Genomic DNA, 26,433 nt, shown 5'->3' with positions numbered 1-26,433 from the left:
CCTGGAATTTTAGTCATGGTGTTTAGTAAGTGAAAAGCTATAATCAATTCAATTAATTGCCTCAAAGGAAGAGAGTTTTAAAAAGAGATTTTATCTAAAATGAATACCCATGATTTTTATAAACAAACTTCCTTAGGATTATTAACAACACCTAACAACTACTGAACATTTAATATGTGCTAAGTAGTGTTTTTAGTGCTTTGCATATATTAACACACTTAATACTAACTCCATGAAGTAGGTGATATCATCCTCATTTTACATATTAATTCATTTGTTCTTTGAACAAGTATTTATGAAGCACTAACTATGTGCTAAGTGTTACGCAGGATGCTGAGGTGAGCCTTACTTCCCAGACAGACTGCAATCTAATGGGTTTGGGGGAGGCAAACAATACCTGAGTAAAAGGCGGACAGTGGTAGATGCTGTGAAAGCCCAGGCAGTGAGTTAAGTCTTCCAAGGCCACACTGCCAGTTATTGCTGAAGACAAAGAGAAAGCTAGCTAGTCAGATTTCAGAGGCTCCTCATCACTACACTATACTGTCTCTCCCCACAGAGTGAAATCATGCATATGGCAATTTATCACAGGGACAATCTGATAGAATCAAAGACACAAAATTTTCAGAGCTGTTAAAAACAACATATGGTGCAAAACTCCAGTGAAAATGTCTAAGGCATTAATTCTTATGATAGCATAAGACTGTATTCCATTTGACATTAAATTGATATTCCAGTTAGGATAGCTAATTTACATAGAAATGGCAGTTTATGTGTGAGAGTGTATGTTTACCAGTCTTATTGTTCACTGAATTATCTCACAAGAATGTTTTATTTTACAAAGAATTCCCAGGAGCAGTTTACGTGTTGTTGGATTGACTCTTGCTGCCAGATAAAATGACTCTTTTTATAATGCCAAACATGTGGAATCATTATCAGTAGGTAATGATGATTCTTCTCAGCCTAAATTGGATCTGAAGGAGAAGGATACATTTCTGATTTTTTTCTTTCAAGTATCTTCAAATTCTTTACAATTATCTAAGAGTATAACTTGAATTTTGATGACAAACTTTCTTTGCTATGTTTTAGAAAAATGTTTACCAGCATTTAACACATTTTAAATAATAAGTGACATTTTAATCTGGTGTATTTAAGACTATTTCCATAAAGTAGCAGAGACTCTGGACCTGAGGACATTATTTTCACTTCCAAATCAAATAAAAAATTTCTTTGCTATATGTAAATAATTTTAGGATGTGTTATAGTTTTTAGTTTCATCTTTTCATGTGACTAGACAAAATGACTTTGAAATTGCCTGCTTTCATGTAAAAGCAGCTTTCTGAGTGAAACTTCCGCTTTCCCAGAAATATTATATATAAGCATGACTCTTCTTACACTTGAAGAAAAAGTATAGAAATTGAATCTACCCACCTTTGGGGCAGAAATAGGTTTTGCTTTTTTCCTCATTTATTCTGTGAGATATGTTAAAATGAGAAAGAAATTTTACAGTTACACCTAAAAAGTTTTTTTGAGGGAAGGATCACTTTGTTGACAAATAAGACCCTAAAGGAAGTCTTTTTGGGTTTGGGTAAAAGTAAGAACCAACATGCATTGATTTTGGATTAAGTCTGAAATACCCTGGGTAGAGATTTATATACATAATTTCCTTGGATCTTTACAATTATCCTAAGAAATGCATACTATTGTTTTCTGATTTTACTGAAGAAGAACTGGGTTTTTAAAAGGGTAAATAAATTGTCATAGATCACAGAGTTGGAGCAAAACTCTTTGATTTCCAAACACTGCTCTCTTGGCCACAGAGCTATACTTTCCACTAAAGGGAAACACCCTTTGCTGATCCACATACATCTGGCCCCTCCCAGTACTAGTAAGCTGATATCATCAGCCAACTTGATTCTGTTAAGAGCTAAGGGGAGCCCTAATGACCCACTTTGTTTGCTTTTTCTGTGACAATTCTTTACTCCCCTTGCAGCCATTCTAATCTCCTTTCCAGTCCCCAAATATAACCATAATCTTTCATTCTTTCACATAGGCTCTTTTCTTTTTGCCTTTTGTACCTAGTCCTGTTTTTCCTCCTAATTAGTTTTCAACACACCCATCAATGTTTACTCCCAGTAGAAGACCTTTCCCAACTTCCTGGTAATAGTAGCTCTTAGGATGTACTACATTAGAAAGTGTCATAGATCATATCACTTATATATTATTTATTCTCCTATCTCTTTCATTACACAGTGAGCTCTTGATAGTTTCAACTTGTAATCTTGTTTCTACCTCAATATCAGGTAACTATCAAAGATCAGACACATGGTAAAAGCTCCATAAATGTCAATTGGCTAAAACCATTATTGCAAACGAAGGATCTTTATAGTAAATACATATATTTTAAAAGAAAATCATTCAAAATTGAGTAAAGAAGAAAAATAAATAATACAGGTTTCATACTAACATAGTAAGTAAAGAAGCATATTAGACAGAAAATATGAATTTTCTAGGTTATGGAATAAGTATTCCTAATATCCAGATGCCTTCAGAATTATGGGAAAAATGTATTCTTAATATATAAATATAACAATAAAGGGGAAAGCAATAAATACTTGATTCTAATGTTTCAATTAACAATGTGAAAATACATCCTGGTGATCAAAAGACTGATACAAAGAAAGTGTCTAAGTGCATAATGCAATTTGGTATGATTAATATTCTGATGAAGAAGGCACTATGGGTACCATTGTATTTTATTGAGTCAGTTAATATGATAGAATATTTATCATAAAAAGTACAAAATAGGGAAATAATAGTGATAAGGAAACATAAAAATAAATCTTACTGTAATAAAATGAGATCAATGAAGGAGATACACATACTCTGAAGATGGTAGATCAGGAAAAGTGGGTAAAATTTTTTGTTTGCAATTTTGAAATCTGATATCTAAAATTAGAAGAATACATTTTGGATAAAATAGGAAATGTTTCAAATGGAAAATTTTGGAAACCTATTTATTTTAAAAGTTACATTTTTTAAAAATAGTGTTATACTGTTTCAGACAGGAAAATGTTCTAAAGCTCATCCAGCATGAGAAAGATAACTGGAATGGAAGAACTGCATAATATTGTATTCAAATAAAACATATTTCAAGTTTATAAATGAAAATCAAGATGCAGGGCTTGAGACACAAAATATGTCAAATCCTAATGCTCTTACTAAGTTTAGAATGTAGAGGTGCCTTATGAAACCTTAACATCTCCCCACAATTGAAAATATAGATGACAGGGAAGAAGATTCACTGCTTGTGACAGCCCTGACCTCTGCAAAGCTCATTCTAGTTATTGTTACCTCAGGTTTCATCCTAGTCTCTGACAATTTTAAAAACACTCTAATTAGAGCTGATTATGTGTACATCCAAATCGTTAAAAATGGTCTGGTATTCCCAAAGTACCCTAAAAGCTATTTTTTCAAAGTCAACCCCAAATTTGTTTACTGGTGTATTTATTTGAAATGTGGGCACTGGAAGTATCTGGTCCATTCCAGTTCTGTCATTTTCTAGTCGCTTACCCTCCTATGTTTGTATTTTTGCTTAAAAATCAGAATGGTACAAGTATCTAGACCTCATCTATCTTGTAAAAATTAAATACATATTTACATTAAATTATAATAATAGTGCATGACTTACAGAAATTCATAAGTGAACATTAGAAAATATTTTTGTTGAAAATGTATGGAATAAGTGGATCAATCATGAACAAAGAATGAAAGAGAAGTAATGTGCTTTCTCATGCAAGTCACCATTTGAGAATGAGACTTCAGAAGGGAGGCACCAACATTCTGACTCTCTTGGATTTTCCCAGATTCCTCCCCACTCTTACAAGCATGAGACCTGCACAAATAATGCAATGTCTTGGGATCTAATGACATTATTTGTCAAAAACAATGTTGGAGAAGATATTTTAGATGAGTTTTAAGTGTGAAAACTCTAACTTTTAACTCTGTGATTTATTTATAAAAAGGGTTTTTAAAAAATAATTCCTCATATGAAGTATTAGAAAAATCTTCATTATAATTGTATAACTTCTTCCGTTGTTCATAATAGTTTATTTGTTTGTAGCTCATCCCTGAAACACTTACTTTTGCTTCTCCCTACATCAATATTTTGGACAATTCTGTGTAATTGTCATCACCATTTAAATCTATGCTTCGATATATTAATATTTTGTTTTATTATTTTGAACTATTTGTTCCAATCTTTCATTAAAGTACAACATTGATTTTGGGGAGATTTTCATTTTCTCATTGAACAGTTCTTAATATATCATTCCCAAGCCAAAGGCAAAATGTGACATTCTGGCCTATCATTGCAGATGTTTTAAAACTTTAAAAAAAATTTTTATTCCCACATTCTTTCAGCAGTATAGTTCCATGCTTATCATGTGTTGCCTTTTCTTTGAACATAAATTATGATTTAGTGTTAAAATGATTGTATGTACACATTTGGCAAATATTCTCTCAACTTTAAGTATCTTATATTCTACATATAAGAATTTATCTTTGAAATGAAAAATGTCAAAATGTTAACAGTGATTGCCTCCAGGTATTGTCAGTCTGAGTGACATTTCTTCATGTGTGTGCTTCTTTTATATTTTCTGTACTAGTCAGATTTTTACATAAGCACATATCATTTTTATAATTAGAAAGAATAAAACCTTTAAATATTTTTTTTACTTTAAAATTCTTACCCATAAAAAAATAAAAAGAAAAAAAGAAAATTCTTACCCATAATTCAAAGTCAAGGTAATACATTTGTTGAGATAAAAAAGCCATAAAATTATATGTGAAATTATATAATATCCTTCCTAAGAAGGAAAGTAGGAAAAAAACTCCAACTGCATAGCTCCTTTTTCCTACCTCCTAAACAGCTTTGAAAGACAAAGAAACATTTACAGATTAGACATGAACCTTACCTTCTCGTCTTTTTAAAGAATTTAAATGAGTTATAAAGAACTTGGCCAGTTGAATAACAAAATTATTGTGTTTGGCTCTAGTCATTGTGTATAATGGAGCAATGATTGAGAAAATCCTTTACTTAAGAAGCTCCAGACTATAGAAAAGGGATGATAGAACATTTGTTGGGGGATTGGGCGGCATTCAAACAGGGCTGAAAAATACATTCTCAATTACTATAATGTTAGTCAAATTGAATTCTTGTTGAGGTGCTTGAATAAAAGGAAATGTTGAATAAAAGTTAAGCTTCATGTGGGAAGCTATTAAAGAGACTGATGAGCATTACTTATGTCCCTATAAATACACTTTATAGCATTATGATACTATTAACAGTAAAAAAAAAAATGCAGATACAGAATAAACTTAAGAGAAGGACTTCTGTTGATTTCAATCTGCCCAAACATTCCCATTACAATTCAAAAGAAAATCCTAATTGCCTAGTAAAGAGTACAACCATAAAAAGTTAATGGATATAGTTCCTAGGAATACCTGTAATTCCAACTCTGCTATTATGCAACTGTAAGTGGTGATTTAAAAATTTTTTAACTCTCCCAATATATAGGAGTATTAAGATACTAGTAAAAGTAATTTGAAATCTCTCATGCAAACTTAATGTAAAAAATATACATCCTCAATATATGAGTGTTAAGTGAATTCCCATTTGGTGATATCATAAAATGTCTGACTTTTTAAATCTTTTTTTATTTCTCAATATAATTTAAAACTGCATATTGTGTTTCCCAGTGAAAAATTAAGTTAAAATATAAGGACCTCTCACTTTATTTCCTATGTGAGATATAAAAATATGGGAAAGTGATCTAAATACATCATTTTGTTTCAAGCTGTTACTTAATCTGATATGATTCTGTGCTTGATCTTCCAGCATAAACCTAAGTGTGGATAGGAAAATGTTACTGACGTTAAAAAAATAAAACTTAAAGTGTCTGCCTAGGAAAATAATTAGAAGACTCACAAATGGCTAAATACCAGCTAGAATAAGGCATGTTTAATTAAAACACAGTTCATGTGTAAAATTTCCCTCCAATGGCTCAATCTTCACTTAAGACGGAAATTTTATTGACTTCAGATTATAATTCTGTAGGCTTCAAGATATTGACTTTCTTGAAATACACTTCAAATCTAGATATATATTTGCTGCAATAAGAAATGGCCATCTTTTGTTTTTCTGTTTTATACATAGTATATTTCCTTTAACACTGGACTTAATGTTCAGAAAGCCTCAGATTGGTGCTGTTAATGCAGCAGATGAGCATTTCCATGTGTAAATGAAACATGGAAAAGACCAGCTTTCGGCAAAAATGAAGAGAATAGGATTTTTGGAGTAGCGAGGAATGACATGAACTAAGTAGTATGTAGTCAATGGAATAATTATTCAGGGTGATATGAAACAGTACACCTTAGTTTTGATTCAAAAAAGGGAGGTCTAGAAATCTTGAAGACAGGCAATACATTTACAATATGAATGTGATAAAAAAGCATAGTGTTTAAAGTGCCATTGTTGGTGACCCTGGGTGGTGCAGACAGGTGAGCATCTGACACTTGGTTTTGGCTCAGGTCCTGATCTCAGAGTCATGAGATGAAGCCCCAAGTTGGGCTCCCCACTAAGCATGGAGTCTGCTTGAGATTCTCCCTCCCTCTTCTTCTGTCCGTTCCACTTGTGCTTTCATGCTCTCTCTCTCACTTATTTTATTAACGTTATTAAAAAATAAATCTTTTAAAATGCCATTGCCAACACAACTGAAAATATTCTGACCAAATGTCTTTTATTTATTTGTAATAAATAGAGTGTAATTACACTCTGGTGTCTAGGACTAATAAGCTTCTGCTAACGATTTTGGTGTTTGAATTTCATTCTTCAACATATATATTGACTGACATTAAGATACAAAATAAAATAAAAACAATTCAAAATATAAACTGATTAAAATTAAAAAGATAAACTTTAAAGAGAAGTTGAAAATGTATCATAAAGTGAGAAAAACATTTTGAACTCTTAGTCTCCACAGCCTCAGAAATAATTTGAGCTACTTCATTAAATCATCTAAGACAGAGAAGTTTACTGGTACAAAACACAACCCTGTGTAGAGCATCACATACCTGAACTCACATTTATAATTCAGACTTTTTGAGTAATTTACTTTTCAAACAATCCATCATTTTAATTGGAATTCTGAAGTTATAATGAACTATTAGTTTCTTAGGGAAAGGAAAAAAAGCAGATACTCAACCCTTGAATCTAAAAGTTGGCAGCTAATAATTTCTCAAACCTTAATACATTCTGGAAGTACAAAAACAGTTCTACCAGCCTTTGTCCTAAATATACTATGTTATCATTACACATTTACGGTTAGAATTGATTAATTATTGTCTAAATTAGTGAACAATCAATGTATGTGTTTTAAATCATGCTATTAATTTCAAAACATTTAATTATAAGTTCCTGCTGCTCCAAGGCACTTTGGCTTTATTCTGTTGGTGTGTGTGTTTCAGAAAGAGAGGAGAAAAGCCACCAGCAGCAGACTGTAAAAAGAAAGATGGTGATACAGGTCAATGAGGATGGAAAATGGAAAAGCAGAGATATTTCTAAGGCAAAGAAATTACTTGAATGTGGGAGAGAGGGCTCTGTGATAGCACTCAGAAAATGGGGATAGAAGTGATGCCTTTAAAATATGGAACATATGAATAGGGCAGTTTTTTAAGGAGGGACAGCAGAAGAAATAAAATAAAATAAAAACACAAACAACATGAAATCTAGGGGAAAAAGTGCATATTAGAACAGTGATTCAAGGAGTCTCTGAGGTCAAAACAATTTTGGTGATAATACTAAGATATCATTCACCTATGATGGTGCAAAAGCAATGAGGGGTAGAACAACTGTCACCTAAACAATGATGATAAAGGCAGTGGTGCCAAATTATGGTATTAACCACCGTGCACTCGTGGTTGAAATACATGTTGATTTTGTATAAGAAGGAAAACCCAGTAAGATACCACTCTACAACCATGAAAATAACTGAAATTAGAAAGACTGACCAAGTGTTGACAGGCTGTTGAGCAGCTGGAACTCTTAACAAAGTTGGTGAGAATGTAAAATGATACAAATACTTGGGAAAACAGTTTTGTAGTTTGTGCTCCACTAATAATGTGAAGCATCTTTTCATTGCTTTCTCGCAATCTGGATATCTTTTTTTTTTTTTTCAAAGTATCTTTTGCCCAGTTGTTTTTCATTAGATGTTTGTTCTTTTTGTATTGTGTTTTCAGGGTTCTCTATATATATTCTGGATATAAACCCTTTTAGATTAATTTTTCTACTGATTATGTAGAAAGTTGTCCTGCTTCTTTGCATGCTTGTGGACATCATGAACTTTATTTTCTTGGGTGCTATATTCCTACAGATATTCCCAAGCTTTGCTCTGGGATGCAGTTATGTAACTTGAAAACACTTTGATATTTTTAAAGCTTGCTTTCCAATTTTGTGAGAGATGGCCAGAAGAGCCTTTAATCTGTGGCTAATTTTGCCTCCACTACCCAGGCAATACCTTTCTAAATACCCTACCCAATGTTTCTTGAATTAGGTTTTTCCACTCTTGCTGGTGGCAACAAAACTATTTCCAGCTCTGAGTGATCTCCTGAAATGTTCCTCTATTCCCTCAGGATGGTTTTTCCATAGGTCTTGAGGCGTTTCCTGGCAGGCATGTCACAGTGAGTATTCAGGTGAGGATTCAAGGGGAATCCTCTGCACCTCTCCACAGCTCCCTCTCTGCACAGCTTTCACTGCTCTGGAACTCTGCCTGCTAACTTGAGATGCCACAGCCTCATTGTGCTCCCACATCCATCTCTGAACTCTGGGATGCCATTGACTGCACCTGTGGCAGGTTCCTGTGTTGTGGCCTAAAATCTCTCTCCTGGTAGTAAACCAGGACAACTACAGGACTCCCCTTACTGCTTCCTCTGTCTCTGTATAATATCCCTGAACTGCCCGATGTCTAATTTCTGCAAACAATTATTTCATATATGTTGTTCATTTTGTTTATCAGTATTGAATTCTAATTACTTTATTTAGCAAGAAGGAAAAGTCCAGTACACATCTTTTTAATTATGTAGCAAAATGCATATTGCATTTCTGCTATATAAAAAAGTGCAAGCATTATTTCAGAAAAAGCACCTGCACAATTCTTTGAGTTGATATCTAAAAAAGTCATTGGGCTCCCTCTTACCTAATCCTTGACAACACGAAACATTTGTACTAGAAAGAACAAGTAATAGGCAAACTATGGCTATTCAAATTTAAGTACCAGCAGAAATCTTCTTGAAAGTGATAAAGTAAACTTGTCATTTCAAGGAAAATTGACAATATTTGCTGGCAATGAGATCAATCTGTATTTTAAGCAAAAAGAGAAATTTGGAAAATATATGCATACCTTGAGCCTGACAACCACAGGACTTGATACTTTTCTGGTTACAAATCAACAGTAAATTAATAAACCTGACTTGAGGATGCTTTATAGTGAAATTTATCAATCCTTAAAATATTTGCATCTCATTAAACCAATATCCACATGTGCAATGTATGATGGTACAAATCATGTGTGTAAAGGGTCATCTGAAGTGCAAGATAGGCCAAAGGACTGTAATTTAACAAAGTACAAAAAGTTCACTGATAGGATTTTTATATTCCCATTGCAAGTAAGACTTAAGAAACTACCACTCATCAAGTTTGAGTGTGGTATTACAGAAGAATATTACTCTCTTTACTAACTATGTATCAGGGTGAGGCAAGATTTTATTTACATACAACATGCTGCCAAAGCCAGTATGAAAATCTAATTCTCGTATTAAACCAGATGTTAAAGAGTTTCACAGAAATGTAAACCAATGCCACTTTTCTCACCAATTGATTTTTGCTTTTGAAAAATAGCCCTTTTACATAGAAATATGTTATTTATGTTCACCTGTAATGTACTTACTATTTTAAAATGAATTAATTTTTTAAATTCCACATTTTAATTTCTGACATAGTACAAATTGATAGATTTAACAGACAAAAAGCTCTTTGGGGTTCTCAAAAAAATTTAAGAATATAAGTCATTTTGAGATCAAAAAGTTTAAGAATCACTGGCCTAAGATTATAAATATGAAAGTCTTCAGATTCGACAAAATGTTTTAACCACATTTAGGGAGAGCTAGTCAGAACAAAAGGGCCAAGGACAGAAATCTGAGAGATTCTTAACTTCCAGCAGTTGCTCAACATCTATACATCAAATCTGTCCTTACAGCTTGTTTTTTGCTTTTTTTTTAAAGATTTTATTTATTTATTTATTTATTTATTTATTTATTCATTCATCCATTCATTCATTCCTAAGAGACACAGAGATAGAGACAGAGAAACAGGCAGAGGGCGAAGGAGGCTCCCTGCAGGGAGCCTGATGCAGATCTCGATCCCAGGACCCCGGGATCATGACCTGAGCCGAAGGCAGATGCTCAACCACGAGCCACCCAGGTGCCCCATTATAACTTGTTTATTTGATCCTTGAAACATCTCCAATTTTTTCTCTAGAATCCATCCCCCTGTTTAAATTCAGACTCTCACTGCTTCTCTTCTGTATCATTGCAGTATATTCCTTGTCCAGTCATTACAGTCATTATCAGTCAGAGAAATTCTCCTAAAATCCTTGTCCAGTTGTATCTTATCCACACTTTAGACAGCTTTGAAACCAGTGCTTTGAAGTTAAAATTCAAACTCCCCAGAAGCATGAGAAAGCCCTTCAAACTGCATAGATCAAACTAGCTCTGCAGTCTCTCTATACAAGAACACCTACACATGAATTACTGTCAATTAAAGCCACATACAGTTTTCTCAGTGAGACCGATTTGTCTTAGCATCAGAGTATTTGTCCAGGTTGTCACATACTCCCAAAGAAAAGAGTTTACATAAATAAAAACAAGTAATTGAGCCTTCCTAGAGTCATTTTTTATCTCTTTAGATTTCTGAGTAACAGATACTGCTATAAATAGGTGACTAGACTACAATTATTCAAAGGTTTTCTTTCTAATCCAGTAAACAATTATGCAAGAGTGGAACTGCCGGAAATGATCTGAATGGGGCATTTACATGGCTGAAAAACAATCACCCTATATAAGGTTTACAATTTCCAATCAGCAATTGACTAGAGATTTATTTATTTATTTATTTATTTATTTATTTATTTATAAGATTTTATTTATTTATTCATGAGAGATGCATAGAGAGAGGCAGAGACAGAGGCAGAGGGAGAAGCAGGCCCTGTGCAAGGAGCCGGATGTGGGACTCCGTCCTGGGGCTGCGGGATCACGTCCTGAGCTGAAAGCAGACGCTTACCGCTGAACCACCCAGGCGTCCCATGACTAGAGATTTAAAGAAAGTTGTAGTGTACTAAAGTAATGAACTTCACCGTTACTACTCTTTAGTTACCATTTAAGAGTTCATGAACTTATCTACAACATTCTTTTTTAGCTATACCTTCATTTCAGCATACAGCCTCTCCTGCCCCAACTCCCTCATCACTCAGTAAGTTGGAGGAGAATGTACTAGAAAGAAGAAAATTCAGCAAAGCCAAAAGTAGATTCTTTTTTTTTTTTTTAATTTTTTTTTTTAGGTATTTATTTATTTATTTATGATAGTCACAGAGAGAGAGAGAGAGGCAGAGACACAGGCAGAGGGAGAAGCAGGCCCCATGCACCGGGAGCCCGACGTGGGATTCGATCCCGGGTCTCCAGGATCGCGCCCTGGGCCAAAGGCAGGCGCCAAACCGCTGCGCCATCCAGGGATCCCCAAAAGTAGATTATATGCCACATTTCCATAAACATGTGTGACCAAAGGCCAGCACACAGAAAATGCATGATTACTGGATATCCTTTCCACTATAGAACACCATGGTTTCTCATAAAATAAGCTCTCCCAAAAGGTTTCCCCAGGGTAGAAATGTGCAAAAAAAAAAAAAAAACAAAAACAAAAAAACAAAAACAAAACAAAAAAAAAGAAACAAACAAAAACCCACAATACAAATGTTTCCATTTAATTAATATGCCATACCACATTTATTTCTAATTTGCTGTTATTACAAATCAGTAAGTTTTCTTCACTATTAGGTACACTATGAACAAACTAGTATTCTCTTTGATATCACTCTGAACACAACTACCTAATGCAGTATCATGAATGCCAACAAAACATGAATATTAATTATATCACATCTTTCCTACAATAACATGGGCCTATTTTTATCTTTTATGACTGACAGATGATGGGAAAAGTAGAACACAGTCATTATTTATAATGGTATCTTTTTTCTTTTTGGTTAAAGAACTGTAGTTGGCTTATTTTGAAATATTGATTAAATTTCACTGTTTCTAAGAAATCCTTTCCTCATATATGTTTATTTTTTTATATGTGTTTAAATATATCTTCTTATTTCACTGGAAATTTTTAAAAGAATCTTTATTTAAAAAACATTTTTTTCCTCCCAAATTGGAATGTCTACAATTTTTGCACTAACAATCTACTCAGGCTTATGGATTTTTATTTTGTGGGTGGATTGTGACAATGAAAATCAAACATCTAGAGAAAAAACAGAGAAAAGGCAGTTTTAGCTATTTGGTTCCGAGGCACCTGGAGGCCATTAAGTCAAGATGCATCCTTAATTAGCTGAAATTTCTCATTGTTCACAGTCCTTATTATATTTGTCGCTGATAATGATTCTTTTTTACAATTTACAATAAGTATTTCTAGTAATCTGTTTACAGAAATATAACAGACTAGAGATTCAGAAGTACCCAGCCCTATATATTAAACCTGAAATACCCCCAAATAATAATATTAAGAACAGTAATATTATTAATAACAACATTCATTCACGAATAACTAACTGAAGCTGAAGTAGAAAATTTCTCAGAGACAAAAACAATAAATAGGCTCAAATTCATGGTGTTAAGGATATACATTGGAACCAATTTTTGCTCTGAGTTTTTTTTCTGCTGGTCCCTAGCGGTGCTAGGTTTTAAGGAGCTCCATACCCATTGAAAGAGAAAAGTCCAGGCATGAGCAAAATGGAGATCAGACCAAAAATCTTGTTATAAATTGGGGCACTAAAACCTGCACGCAAAAAAAAAAAAAAAAAATGTTCTTTCTCAGCCTTGGCTCAAGGTGGAATTAAAATGCAGAAAGATTGCTTCTTAAGATTTCCCAGACTACAAGCATTCACATGGGTTTAGGACCTGGATAGATTCTACTGAAAAAACTGCCAAAAAAACCCCAAGCCAAAAATTTAGTTTAAAGTGGTCCCAGGTGGAAATTTGAGTTCCTGGCAGAAACAGTCCGAAATCTTTTCTTTAGCAAAATACATTAAAATCAGACCTCAAAGGGTTTCCATAGATAAAGTTCCATGTTACATCAATTACAACGAAAAAAAATTACTTAAATAACAGAAAATCTTAGAAAACCAGGCCAGCAATCCACATATTACTATTTCCAGGAAAAGAATATAAAAAGTGTTAATATAATGAAAGAAATAAAAAAAGAAAAATGAGGCTGTGGAGAAATCAAAGATTATTAGGATGGGCTAGGCTTTGGATAAAATATCCAAAAGGAACTCTTAGAGATAAAATGTTAATGGCAAGTAATAACTGAATTTAGAAACTCAATGAAATTTTCACAGGCAGATGAGAAATGGTTGAGAAATTTGTTATCTAAAAGATAAATCTGAAGAAATTAAGTAAAATGAAGCAAGAGGACAAAGGGAAGGCAGATGTGAAAGGGTGGTTAAAAGATAGTGAGAATGAGAAGGCTGCACATGTGCTTAATCAGGGTTCCAGGAAATAATGAGAATGGAGAAGAGGAAAGATTTTACTAGTTGGAATGACTGAACATTTTTCAAATTATGGAAAGACATGGAATCTCAGATCTAAGTAGCTCAATAATTATATGCAGGATAAATAAATTAAAATCTAAATGATTAAATACAATTACAAACTGAAGAAACCCACATACAATGAGAGGATCTTAATAGTTTGATCATGGTGGGGCAGCCCCAGTGGCCCGGCGGTTTAGCGCCACCTTCAACCCAGGGCGTGATCCTGGAGACCCGGGATCAAGTCCGAGTCAGGCTCCCTGCGTGCAGCCTGCTTCTCCCTCTGCCTGTGTCTCTGCCTCTCTCCGTGTCTCTCATGAATAAGTAAATAAATAAAATCTTTAAAAAAAAAATAGTTGATCATGAAAAAAACAGATTGCCTACAGAGCAAGTGTCAATGTCAGATAACCAACTTAACAGCAACATGGATGTGAGATACAAGAATAGTATTTTCAATAACCGGGAGAAAACAACTCCTATATCTAGTGAGGCTATCTTCAATAATGATGCAAATAATGATATTTTTGCAAACATTGAAATTGAGATTTAATTAATTATTACCTCAAGAGCTCATGAAAGAAAAAAATTTTAAAGATACACTTCATGAAGGAAAAATGATCCCAAAAAGGTAGTTTGAGATGCAAGAAAGAACACCATATAAAGATAATTATAAATATGTGGTTTAAGTTAAACAAATACTGATTCTATAAATATAAAAAATGTGGAAAGAAAAACTAAGAATAATTATCCTGTAAAATTGGAAAAGAGATAATTAGAATTAAAGCATTATAAAGGGCCTTTTTACTTTTCAGTATGAAGGCAATATAACAATTTAAGATAATAGTTAATAATTAAAGGCAATTATTGAGAATAATTTAGTTACCATTTTAAGTATATATCCTGAAGTTTTTAGGATATCACTAAAGAATAAAGTAGCATGCCACTAGAATGGGAAGGGCCTCAAGATAAAAAGGTGGCAAAAAAACACATTAAAGAAAAGAGAAAAATGAAAAAGTGAACAAATAAAAACAATAAATGATAGAATTGAATCCATTTACATCAGGTATCATAATCAATAGGATTTGATTAAATTATGCATTAAAGGATTAAGGTGCTCAGCCTGAATTTTAAAAATCCAGCTTTGTACCATTTATAAAATATATACCTAATCTATAAAGACAGAGCAAAGATATAAAGATATTTCAAAATAAAAGAGTATAAGAAGACATATCATATAAATAACAAGCTTGATCCAATGGCCATAAATAACAGTGCATACCAAATATGGAGATAAGTGTTCTTTTCAAGCACACGTGGAATATTTTAAAAATCAGTCAAAATACTAGGCCATAAATAGAACTCAATAAATTTCAAACTATCTGACTAATAAAGACTGCACTCTCTGATCATACAACAAAATTTAGATATCAATGGCAAAAAATCAATTAAAGCCCATACTTCTGTTTATTTATACTTCTAAAGACAAAATCAAAATAGAATCAGAAAATAGGTGGAACTGAATAACATTGAAGAGTTGTAAAAACCTGTTGGATATAGATGAAGAAGTGCTTAGAGAGAAAGTAGAGCCTTACATGCTTATTGTAAAAAGAGAAAATAGAAAGGTTACATATCCATAAACTAAGCATTTAAAAAATTCAAAAAAAAGCAGAAGGAAACAAACATTAAATATAATACAAATTAATTAAAATAGAAAAATATACAACAGAAAAAATTTTTTAAAGGTTGTCTTTTGAAAAGACAAATGTCATTTAAAAAATGAGAACCTCTATTAATATTTTAAAAAGGAGACACAAATAAATGATCTTAGAAATAGAAAAGCACGCAATTTATGAGGAGTAGATATAAAAAATAAAGAAATGTTATAAACAACTTTATAGAGAGATATTTGAAAACAAATGAAATCAGCAAATTCCTAGAAAAATAAAACAACAAAAATGACTCAAATAGAAAATCTGAATGGTTCCAAAACTCTTAAATGTATCTAGTTGAAACATTCAAAGAACAGGTAATTCACAATGGAAAATATAATCTGGAGGCCAACCTCATACTGCATACAGAATTAATTCCAGATGGATACTATACTTTAATGAGAAAGTCAAAAGTTTCAAATTTTTAGAAGATACGCTTATGACCTAAGAGAAGCAAAGATTTCTTAGACAGGATATAATAAATAGTAAGCTTTAAAAAACTGACACACTTAACTATATTAAGAGCATGTTTTCTTCTTTTTTTTTTTTTTTAAAGATTTTATTTATTTATTCATGAGAGACACAGAGAGAAAGGTAGAGACATAGGCAGAAGGAGAAGCAGGCTCCCTGCGGGGAGCCCGATATGGGAATCAATCCTAGGACCCCGGGATTATGACTTGGGCCAAAGACAGACAGACACTGAACCACTGGGCCACCCAGGTGCCCCAAGAGCATGTTTATCAAAACTGTTAAAAAGTAAGTTAAAAATTGAAGCCCCAAACTTAAACTTTGAGAAGGTATCTGTAAAATATGTAACAAATAGTTTTAAAAGTATCCTATAAACCATTTTTACAAAGACAAAAAAAGGTGGGTAAAAGACACAAGGTAGCACCTCTTAAAACAAATTGGAGACTGTGAACATATGAAATATATAAATATGGGAAAATGCCCATTAGTAATCAAGAAAGTATAAATTATATCTATAATAAAATATCCTTTCACAGCCACTAAATTGCAAAACTAAATTCAGAAGGTACTAAGTATTAGAAAGAATAAGAAGCACTGGGGACCCTTATATTTCTATCAGGTAAACTGGTACTACAGTGCTGGAATGACTATTTATATTATATTAACTATTATATGCACAATTCCTGTGACCCAATAATTCTCTTCCTGGACCACGCTCCAAAACGAAGATTTGTGCACCAGGATTGTAATTGCATCAATTAAAGAAAACCAAAACCACAATGCTCTGTAAATAGTTATAATTTATGTGAGTAATAAAGTTGAGAGATAAATTGTGGTGCATTCCAATTATGGGCAATGAAAATAATTTAACTATATACACATCATCATGGACAAGTCTTAAAAACATACTATTGAATCAGAAAAGAGTTAATGCAATATGTTTCCATTAATATAAAGTAAAAAACCCAAGCAATCCAGATAATACATTTTATAGATAAATACACATGCAGTAAAACTATAAACATAACAACAACAAAAAAATATATAAAGAAACTGGAGAATGGTGGTTATCAAAGAAAATGGGAAAGAGAAAGATGATGGGGGAAGAAGTTCCCAGAGAGTTCAAGGGAATTAGTAACATTCTGTATCTTAAGATGAAGGCAAGCCTGCAGGTGAGTGATTTTTAAATTTCTCTACAAAATGCTTATACACATATACTCTGCTCTGTATGAATAATATATTTCACATCAGAATACAAGAATAGAATTTCAAAAATAACTTTTTCATATCAGTATAAATGATCAGGAATCATGCTTCAAGGTAGTCATTACTTTCTAAAGTAATGAGGTAAACTATAATTGCATACATATTTACAAAATCCACATAAATGAGTTCCTTTTCCAAAAGAAAATTTAGAAATTTTCAAACGACAAAGGAGAAATACTGATTTAAAATGTGCAATGCCACCATTTCTATTCTTTGAGCAATGCTTTATTATCCATCAACAGAGATTATATTCAAGAGAAAATTGGTCCAGATTAGTAGTTCTTAAACATCAGGGTATACCAGCCACATGGGGAACTCACTTAATGTTTATTCTCAAGACCTCTGCTCTCTGCTTTCACAAATAGGACTAGGGTGGTGCCGGGCATCTGAAATTTTGGCAAGTCCTCTTCTCACTCCTTGCATAGTCTGAGATGGATAGAGACTCACAAAATGAATAATGATTTATATTTATTCTTCTTGCTATTCTATAAAGTTGGAACAATGTAGGAAGGCTCTCTTTACTTCATGAAACAACACAAGAATATTTCCATTACTTCATAAAACCAGTAAAGTTCCCTTTACTCTTTTATTTAATTGTGGTGTTTGTTTGTTTGTTTGTTTTAGAGAGGGAGAGCAGGGGAGGGGCAGACAGAGAGGGAGAGAGAAAATCTCAAGCATGATCCATCCCCAACATGGAGCCCAAAGTAGGGCTCTATCTTACAATCCTGAGATCATGACGTGAGCTGAAATCAAGAGTCAGACACTTAATCTACCCAGCCACCCAGGCACCCCAAGTTCCCTTTACTCTTAAAAAATATTTAAAATTCGAAAATTACAAACATTTAATAAACTAGGAGTGGTTCTATTTTATTCATCTTATTAGAGAAACCCCAAACCCATCGAATTATGAAAATGAACAACTAGAACCACTCGAAAATGGAATTTCTGCTTGCTTTTAACATGTATACACTTTTCTCCATATTTACCACATCTAGCTAGTGAGAAAAACAAACCCAATTATCTAATTGATAAGTTACCAGAAAGACAAATGTCATTTCTCTCAGAACTTCTCCTTGCTAGCCCCCTGCAGGTGTTTTTTTCTGAGCCTGGTCCCAAAGCTTCAGGGCCTCACCTGAGATCATCCTCAGCCTTGCAAGGGACTAGGTGCAAATGCTGAAATAAATGGAGCTATTCTTTGTTATCAGCCTTGGTGACTGAAATCAATGCTCCTCTTCCTATTCCACCCTATTTCCTCAATTTCCACTTGTTTTCTGTTCCCTGAACTTTAACCCCTCCTTTATTTGTTAGTGTTTACCTGGTACCTGACCCACTTCTTTCCTTGACATTCTTTTCAACCTTGGGTTTTCCATTCACTACTCTGATCTCTGCTTCCTGCCCAACCATTAATATCTTGGCCCCTATGTACAGTCCTAGAGCACGCCTGTCTCTCTCATCTTCCTTTTCTCACCCACTCTCAGCCTCTCTCTTCCCTCTCTTCCACCTCTTCTTCCTACATTTAACCTCCACTCTTCCTCCCTCCCTCCCTCTTTTCCTTTTACTTCTGCCCACCGTCCCACCCTTACTTCCCTCCCTCCTTCCTTCTTTTCATTTTATGTATAGAAAGAAAAGTAATAAAACCAGCTTATATTTATTAAGCACTGATTCTTCAGCAGAAACTCTTTAAAGTTCTTTATATGTACTAAATAATCTAATCAGCATAGTCATATCAGGTGAAAAGTATTATTACTTAAGTCAGGTCTCTGCAATACCTATTATTCAAGACTAGAGGCAAGTAGCAGGGTTTCCATGTGAGACATTTGTATTTACAATTTGTTTAGTGAAAAACTAAATTTCTCTTTTAAACATTCTGCTTATACAGGAAATTTTGAGGAGAAACTCATTGTAAGTTGATGATTCCTAATCATTATCTAATGTCTTTGAACCACTCAGTTTTTCTAGGAAGGAAACACAATATACAACTACTCAAAGTATAAGACATAAGATATGGTACTTGACTGGAGAGCTGAATCTTACATAGAAAAAAAGATTGACCTCTCCTGCCTCATGCCAGATAATTCCCCCTTTCCCCACAGTAAGAATGGCAGGAGAATGCTGTATTATTACATAGGAAATAAACATTTAGAGGCTCTGTGGATACCAATCACAGGGAAATGAGGTCTAACTTCACAGTGCATGCACTGAACTATGTCTCTGAAAAGCATCATTTTTCAAAGCTACACAGCACCTAGCACAAGAGTGTGGTAACTTTGCCTTTTGTTCATTTTTTAGAACTGCAGATATGCAAGTAGATAACTCAGGATATTTAGCCAATTATCATACACACAATACACACATAGGCATACCTATATACATATGGCTGTGTAAACAGATGCATATGTCTATCTACATACGTGTGTTTATATATATGTACGTGTTGTATACATATGCCAGTTGACATCCTGCTACATTACCCCTAAAATCTTCAATATGTATTTCCTTAAAAAAGGATATTCTTTTATCTAATCACAATATAATTTCAAAATCTGAGAACTGAACATCATACAACACTACTAACTAATACAGTCAATAATCATATTTCATCAATTATCCCAGTAATTTCCTGTATGGCTGTATTTCCTAGTCCAACATCCAATTCAAGATTATTCACTGTATATAGCTTTCATATAACTTTAGATTCTTTTAATCTGGGATAATAATTCATCCTTTCTTTTAGTTTCTTGACCTTAGCATTTTTGAAGAGTACAAAAAATTCTTTTGTGGAATATCTTTTAGTTTGGGTTTGTCTGATATTTTCATCATGATTAGATTCAGGTTATGTATTCTTGGCAAGAATACTGCGGTAAACCTTTTCAAAATTATCAAAGAGAAAAGCCCAACTGCACCAATAAACATTTACAAACCTGCAATTAAAAAGCACAATTTGTACTCTTCTGTTTTTCTGGATGTTTAGGATGCTGAAATGTTTAGAAAGAAAGTCACCATCATTACATTCTTAAAACTGAAATAAGGAGAAGAAAAGAAATTGTCTAAAATAGTTACAAAGGATTGAGAGCCCTAAGTAAATAATAAAATTTTAATAGAGTTAGGGATGAGGAAAGTATTTTTTCAAGCAGAAAGGATCTGAGATGAATTCATCGACAAACAGCTTTTCATAGTTGACCTTGAAGGATGGCTGGGATTTTAACTGAAAATATGGGAAGGGGTACTCCAGGTAAAGAAGGCAGCATAAAAACAATGGTACAGGCAGGAATGAGAGACTACGTGTTCAGTGGGAGGTGGTGTAATTGCCCTCATGTACAGCATGTGCTTATATTAATGTTAACAACAGAGATGGCAAAAAAAAAAAAAAAAAAAAAAAAAAAAAAAAAAAAAACAACAGAGATGGCCTATGCTGGAGCTATACCCTTGGGGAGCTAAAAGCCACACAGAAAGGATGGACTTCATTTGAAAGGCCATGTGACCTCACTGACCAGCAAACCAGAGCTCTTGTAGCAGTACGTGGCTCAAATAGGAGAAAAGAAAAACAAATGCCTCTGCATAGTTTGTTTCTGTTGTGTTGTTGCTGTTTTGTTTCTCCAAAAACTCCATTGTTAACATTGCTATTTTTTAAAGAATGTATGTATGTATGTATGTATGTATGTATGTATTTAGGAATTTGGGGATTAGAGAGTGAGTGGGAGCAGGCGGAGGGGCAGAGGGAGAGAATCTCCAGCAGACTCCCTGCTGAGTGCAGAGCCCCACATGGGGCTTGATCTCATGATCTTGAGATCATGATCTGAGCCGAAGTCAAGAGTTGGACACTTAACCCACTGAGCCACTCAGGCACCCCTAACATTGCTATTCTTAGTTTTAGGCTTCTTCTTTAGGTTTAATGAAGCTAAAAATAATAATCCCTTGTTTGGTAATATGATAAGAAAATTAAAATTTTCAAGTTCTTCGTGAAAGAGCAGCTTTCCCACCACTATTACATCTACCATTTGACAGTGAAGAAAGCAAGATAAATATGAAATATTGAGATATAAAATTGTTAGGCAGGAAACTAGGCATGACAGACAGGATGGACCTTAGACATCCTGAGGGAGAGCCCCAATCTAGGACCACCCAGGCACCACCCCACTGCACCCCTCTAGCAGTCATTTTGCCACTACAGTATTCCTTCAGAGAAGAGTTAAGTTTGTAGCGCTTGTTACATTTGTGCAAGAAAGCAGCCCCTTGTCTTTTGCCTGTCTCCAGAATGGAAATAATGCTCCGATTTCCTATCCCACACAGACATTTTGAATACCTCTTGGAAAAGGACATGCTTTGTTGGCTAATTATGATACCATCCAGGCCTGTCTCTCAAACGCTGTGATCCTAGGACCCACCCAAAAGAAAAAATTAATATAAGCCGACACCCCAGAGTTTCCCACCCTTGTCTCTCTTGACTGGCTCGCTCCTCCCTTGAAGTGCACTTTAATGAAACTTTGCTCAGTTTTACTTTCGTTTTGTTGTCCTGTAATTCTTTACTGTGGCAGCGAAAAGAACCGAGGCTTCTTTCCTTTTCCATCTCACCCTTGGTAACAAAATAAATAGGAAACATGAATATTATCTTTTCATACACATACGAAAATATGATAAATGTTGGAGAGCGCTGACCCAACTGTTAGAACAAACCACAGTGCTTAAAAGAGTCCAAAGGCAAAAGATATCACAATAAAAAACAAAGAGCAGGGAGGAAAGAGACCAAATAAACGTGCCATGATCACAGAAACTGCTAATCATTTTTAAGGGTAAGATTTATAAACAATAAAGTGCACAATGGTAACACTCAAAAGTATTAGTTTATTTTATGCAAATCTGAGATTAGATAATTTTATTCTATATAAACAATGCTATATGAAACCTATATATATAGAAAGAACAGATGGAGAAAATGAAGTAAAGATCCAAAAATAAAAAAAAGAAACAGAAGACTGAAAAAAGAAGAAACATGGTCAAAGTGGTTGTACCACACACAGAAACATGGAAAATACAGATGGGTCTGTATTACTTTCAATTTGGGAATTAAGAAGACAGGAAATTTAACTTACTTAATTCCTTAAAAGGAAATAAAATATTCAGAATAACCATGAGTGTATCTTTTTTCATCTTTTTTTAATATTAAAAACTTCTCTGGAGCCTTGATTAATTATAAAATATCTTTCTTTTTCATTAAGTTTTACAAAAATCTCCTCTGGTTTTTCTTTCCTATGTGACTACATTAGAACATTTAATTATTTCCATGACTTTTTGGCATTTTTATTATTCTCCTTATCATGTTTCTGAATAATAAGTTTCCTTTTTCTTTTATAATTTCTCTATGGGATAGAGAGGAGGTAAGAAAAGGGACAATAAAAATTGAATTCCACACCTTTCACCCTATTTCACTTATTTTTTTTTAAACCAGACTTTATGTATTCAACACTAATAGCAGTATGAAACAAAATATTTTAGCAGATCACTTAAACTGTTTATTTTTTTAAAAGATTTTATTTATTTATTCATGAGAGACACAGAGAGAAGGGCAGAGGCACAGGCAGAGGGAGAAGCAGGCTCCATGCAAGGAACCCGACGTGGGACTTGATCTATCCCGGGTCTCCAAGATCACGCCCTGGGCTGAAGGCGGTACTAAACCGCCAAACCACCAGGACTGCCCTTTAAACTGTTTATTAAAACAAATTTATTATTGCATAAACTACAGCATTTACACCAATTTTATCAAAGAACACAACCTACACATAAAAGTTCTTTTATACATGGTTTAAAAATCATTTATAGAACTAAATTCTGGTTGCATGCTTGTAGTTCAGACAAATATATCATCTTGAAATGTATTTTCCCACACAACTCTGTTGTATTTTCCATTTAGCAGGTGCATCTAAGTTATTCCAAGAAATCAGAATCTAAAACTTGAATGGACTGAAGATGAGAGTTAAGTATCTCAAAGTAGTCCTATGTTATCCAAAGTGTAAGCTTTTCTCCTACTAAATATCAACAGAAATATAATTTGAAGATATAGCAGAACACCACTGCCATAGCCACCCAAGGGGACTCATCATAAAACAAAATAAGTAAAACAGCAAGAAGATATTGCTCAATATTTTTATATTACCTACCAGTGATACTGTAATTTAAGTGATCAAAACAAATTTGAGTTCTTCAAGGAAATAGAAATGATGAGTGTGGACAATCACTCAAAATTTTGTCACCAATTTTTAATGTTCTTCTGTCTCAGGGGAGAAAAATTAGCATAAAATCACTTGCACTTCATGTACATTATTGTAATTTTTTCCATAATTCCCAACTGTGATATTTTCCTTTTTCATCCAAAAAAAAAAAAACCCAAACCCTATAATATACTTGAAGAGTGCTAAAAACCCAGAGATCATAAGAAACTTGAGGACTGCCAATTTGAAAACTAGTGCAAATATTTTCCCCGTTTTGTTTCTAGAAATCGTTCCAAAACATAGAAAATGACAATTGTGCAAATGCCTTTTGTATTGAAAACAGGAAACAGTGAAATCTTAAGACCTCCAGATCAATGGAATGGCTCCAAAATCAGTGATGATTGAGCAAAAGGGTGTGCAGGAGAAAACAGAGAAAAGAAACCTTGAAGAAATAATCCAGAAGCTGCAGATTTCAAAAAGAGCAAACAAAAATACCTTCCTTAAGGTCAAGAGTCATGCCTTTTTATGTTGCAGACATAATGCAGTAGTTTCAGGTAGAAGCATCTGTGGAAGCAGTACAGTTTCAGAAAGCGGAGAAAGTGAGGCTAAATAAGGAACTACACAGAAAAGACAGATTTGTAGAAAGCAGTCTCTATCTGTGGAAACAGAGAAGTAAAGTCTTTCATTGTGTGCGAGAGGAATGGAACAAAACCAACAACAAAATCCCATGTTCGGATTTTGGCTATCACCTTTGGCTAGACCAAGACAAACTCGTTCAGTTTGGTGACACAATAAAAAAGCTGGACCAGCACTGGATCTATATGAAGACACTACAAGAGTAGGAGAAAAGGACAGGGGAGGAGGGGAGCAGAAAACCAATGACATACACACTAAAAAAAACGCCACCCTGAAAGAAACGGAAAATTGTGGCCAAATATTTCACCACGACTTTTTCAAATATAATGAGAACAACCACCTTTTTGAAGCAACTATATAATGCAAAAATGCAAGGTGTCAAGGCAAGGTTAACAGTATAAGATTAGGAGACAAATTGTAAGCTTTCAGTGCTCAACCAAATGGCATAATGGAAGAAAGTAAAAGCACCATAAAAATGAAGGAGAAATTGGAAGTAATATAGGGGAAGAGAAAGTACTGAAAGCATAAGAAGGTAGCAAGGGTTGAAGTGATATATGCATGCTAAATATATATTAATGATGAATGAAAAAGAATTAGAAGTTATAGAGTGCAGCACAGACAAAATAAATTCAACATACATATAGAAGGAATCCCTGAAAAAGAAAATAATAATAAAATAGTGCAAATAATAATGATAAAATAGTGTGAATATTTAAAGATATAAGTAAAGAACACTTAAATCTCTATATTGGGGGAAAGACCAAAACAAAACAAAAACAAAAATAATCATGTCCATGGGAAAAATAGTTCAGAAGAGTCAGCACTAGAATAAAATTCTAGTGAAAGTCACTAGACTTCAAATATAAATTAAGAATCATTTATCAGCCAGGTAAATAAGAATTCCCTATATTCTACAATGCTAGAAGAAATAAGAGCAAAATGGTTCTCAGCCCAGCTATACTTCAAGAAACAAACACGCAAGAATTTTGAATATGCAAAATTTCAGATGTTGCTCCCAAGGGCCTTTCCTCAGGATTCTATAAGAGATGACTTTCATCCAATGATACAACTAAAAAAATAATAACAAACTTGCCAACAATGAAAGCTCCTGTTGAAAGTAAATTTTCCCCCAGTGGACAGTGAGACCTTCAGATGACTGTAGCTATGGACAGCTTGACTGCAACCTCACAAGACACCCTTATGCACAACCTCCCAGCTAAGCAACTCCTAGATTCCTTAATTGTAGAAACTGTAATAGAATTATCATTTGCTGTTTCCATTTGCTAAATTTAAGGATAACTTGTCATGCAACAATAGATAACTATAAAACAAGGCTTAAAACATACTGAATTTGAAGAGGTTAGAATGCTAGAAAACAGGAAGAGGATTTTTTTAAGAGCCATTGGTGCACTGTGTGTCCCACCATGCGCCATGGGGAAAACTGACAGATGGCACCATTTTCAAGCACAATGACAGGGGCCTCCAGCAAAAATATCTGTGATTGACATACATTCTTTGGTTCTACAGAACAGGATTCATGCAGACCCATGTTTGGAAATGACTAAAGGTAAAAGGCTGTGGCCATGTTGCTACTCTAAGGGTAGGACAGTGTTGGCTATACTGAAAATGGCTTGCATGCCCAGAGTTTGACAAGGAAAAGATAAACACGTGTTTTTACAGACTGGTGTAGGCCGAGTGGGAGAAAAAGCCAGCTGGGGGGAATCTCGGAGTGATTTCTATCAAAAGTGACACAGAAGAGTAACGTAGATATCAACAGTAAGAAACCACTAACCACCACAAGTAGGAGCATCAAGAGAGAACACAGTCATCTCATCAAGGAGCCACAGGTGACACATCCCAGTGAAGACAGGGAATGTCAAAGAACCCAGAAATATGCTCCAAGGAGAAGAGGCAACACTTAATATTTGACATGGCCAATAGAAAATCAGAACCTCACCTCTGCCCTGTAGAAGAGGGAGCTATTGCTAGAATACTGGTAATAAAAGGCTAAATGCAGGTTGAGAAAACCAGTAATGCAGCTAACACAGCACCACTTCCACACCCAGGAGGAATTAGAATAGAACAGTAGGAGGGAGAAACTAACAATAGACAGCTTCAGAGTTTTGACTCTTACATGGAACTGCAATTAATTACTGTAGAGGAACCTTATGTTCTGCTCTTTAACTTGTAGCTATGTGACTAAAACAAATTTTCTTTAAATTTAAAACT

At 34.0% G+C, this 26,433-nt stretch overlaps 1 protein-coding gene across 5 annotated transcripts in view; it reads right to left on the bottom strand.

Moving 5' to 3' along the window:
- Positions 1 to 26,433, bottom strand: part of BANK1 (B cell scaffold protein with ankyrin repeats 1) — a 287,136-nt gene that overhangs the window by 227,331 nt on the left and 33,372 nt on the right. The window lies entirely within an intron of this gene.

Source organism: Canis lupus, chromosome 33, assembly GCF_048164855.1.
Source record: "Canis lupus baileyi chromosome 33, mCanLup2.hap1, whole genome shotgun sequence".
Classification (NCBI taxonomy): Eukaryota; Metazoa; Chordata; class Mammalia; order Carnivora; family Canidae; genus Canis; species Canis lupus.
This window is presented reverse-complemented; position numbering and strand designations above follow the sequence as displayed.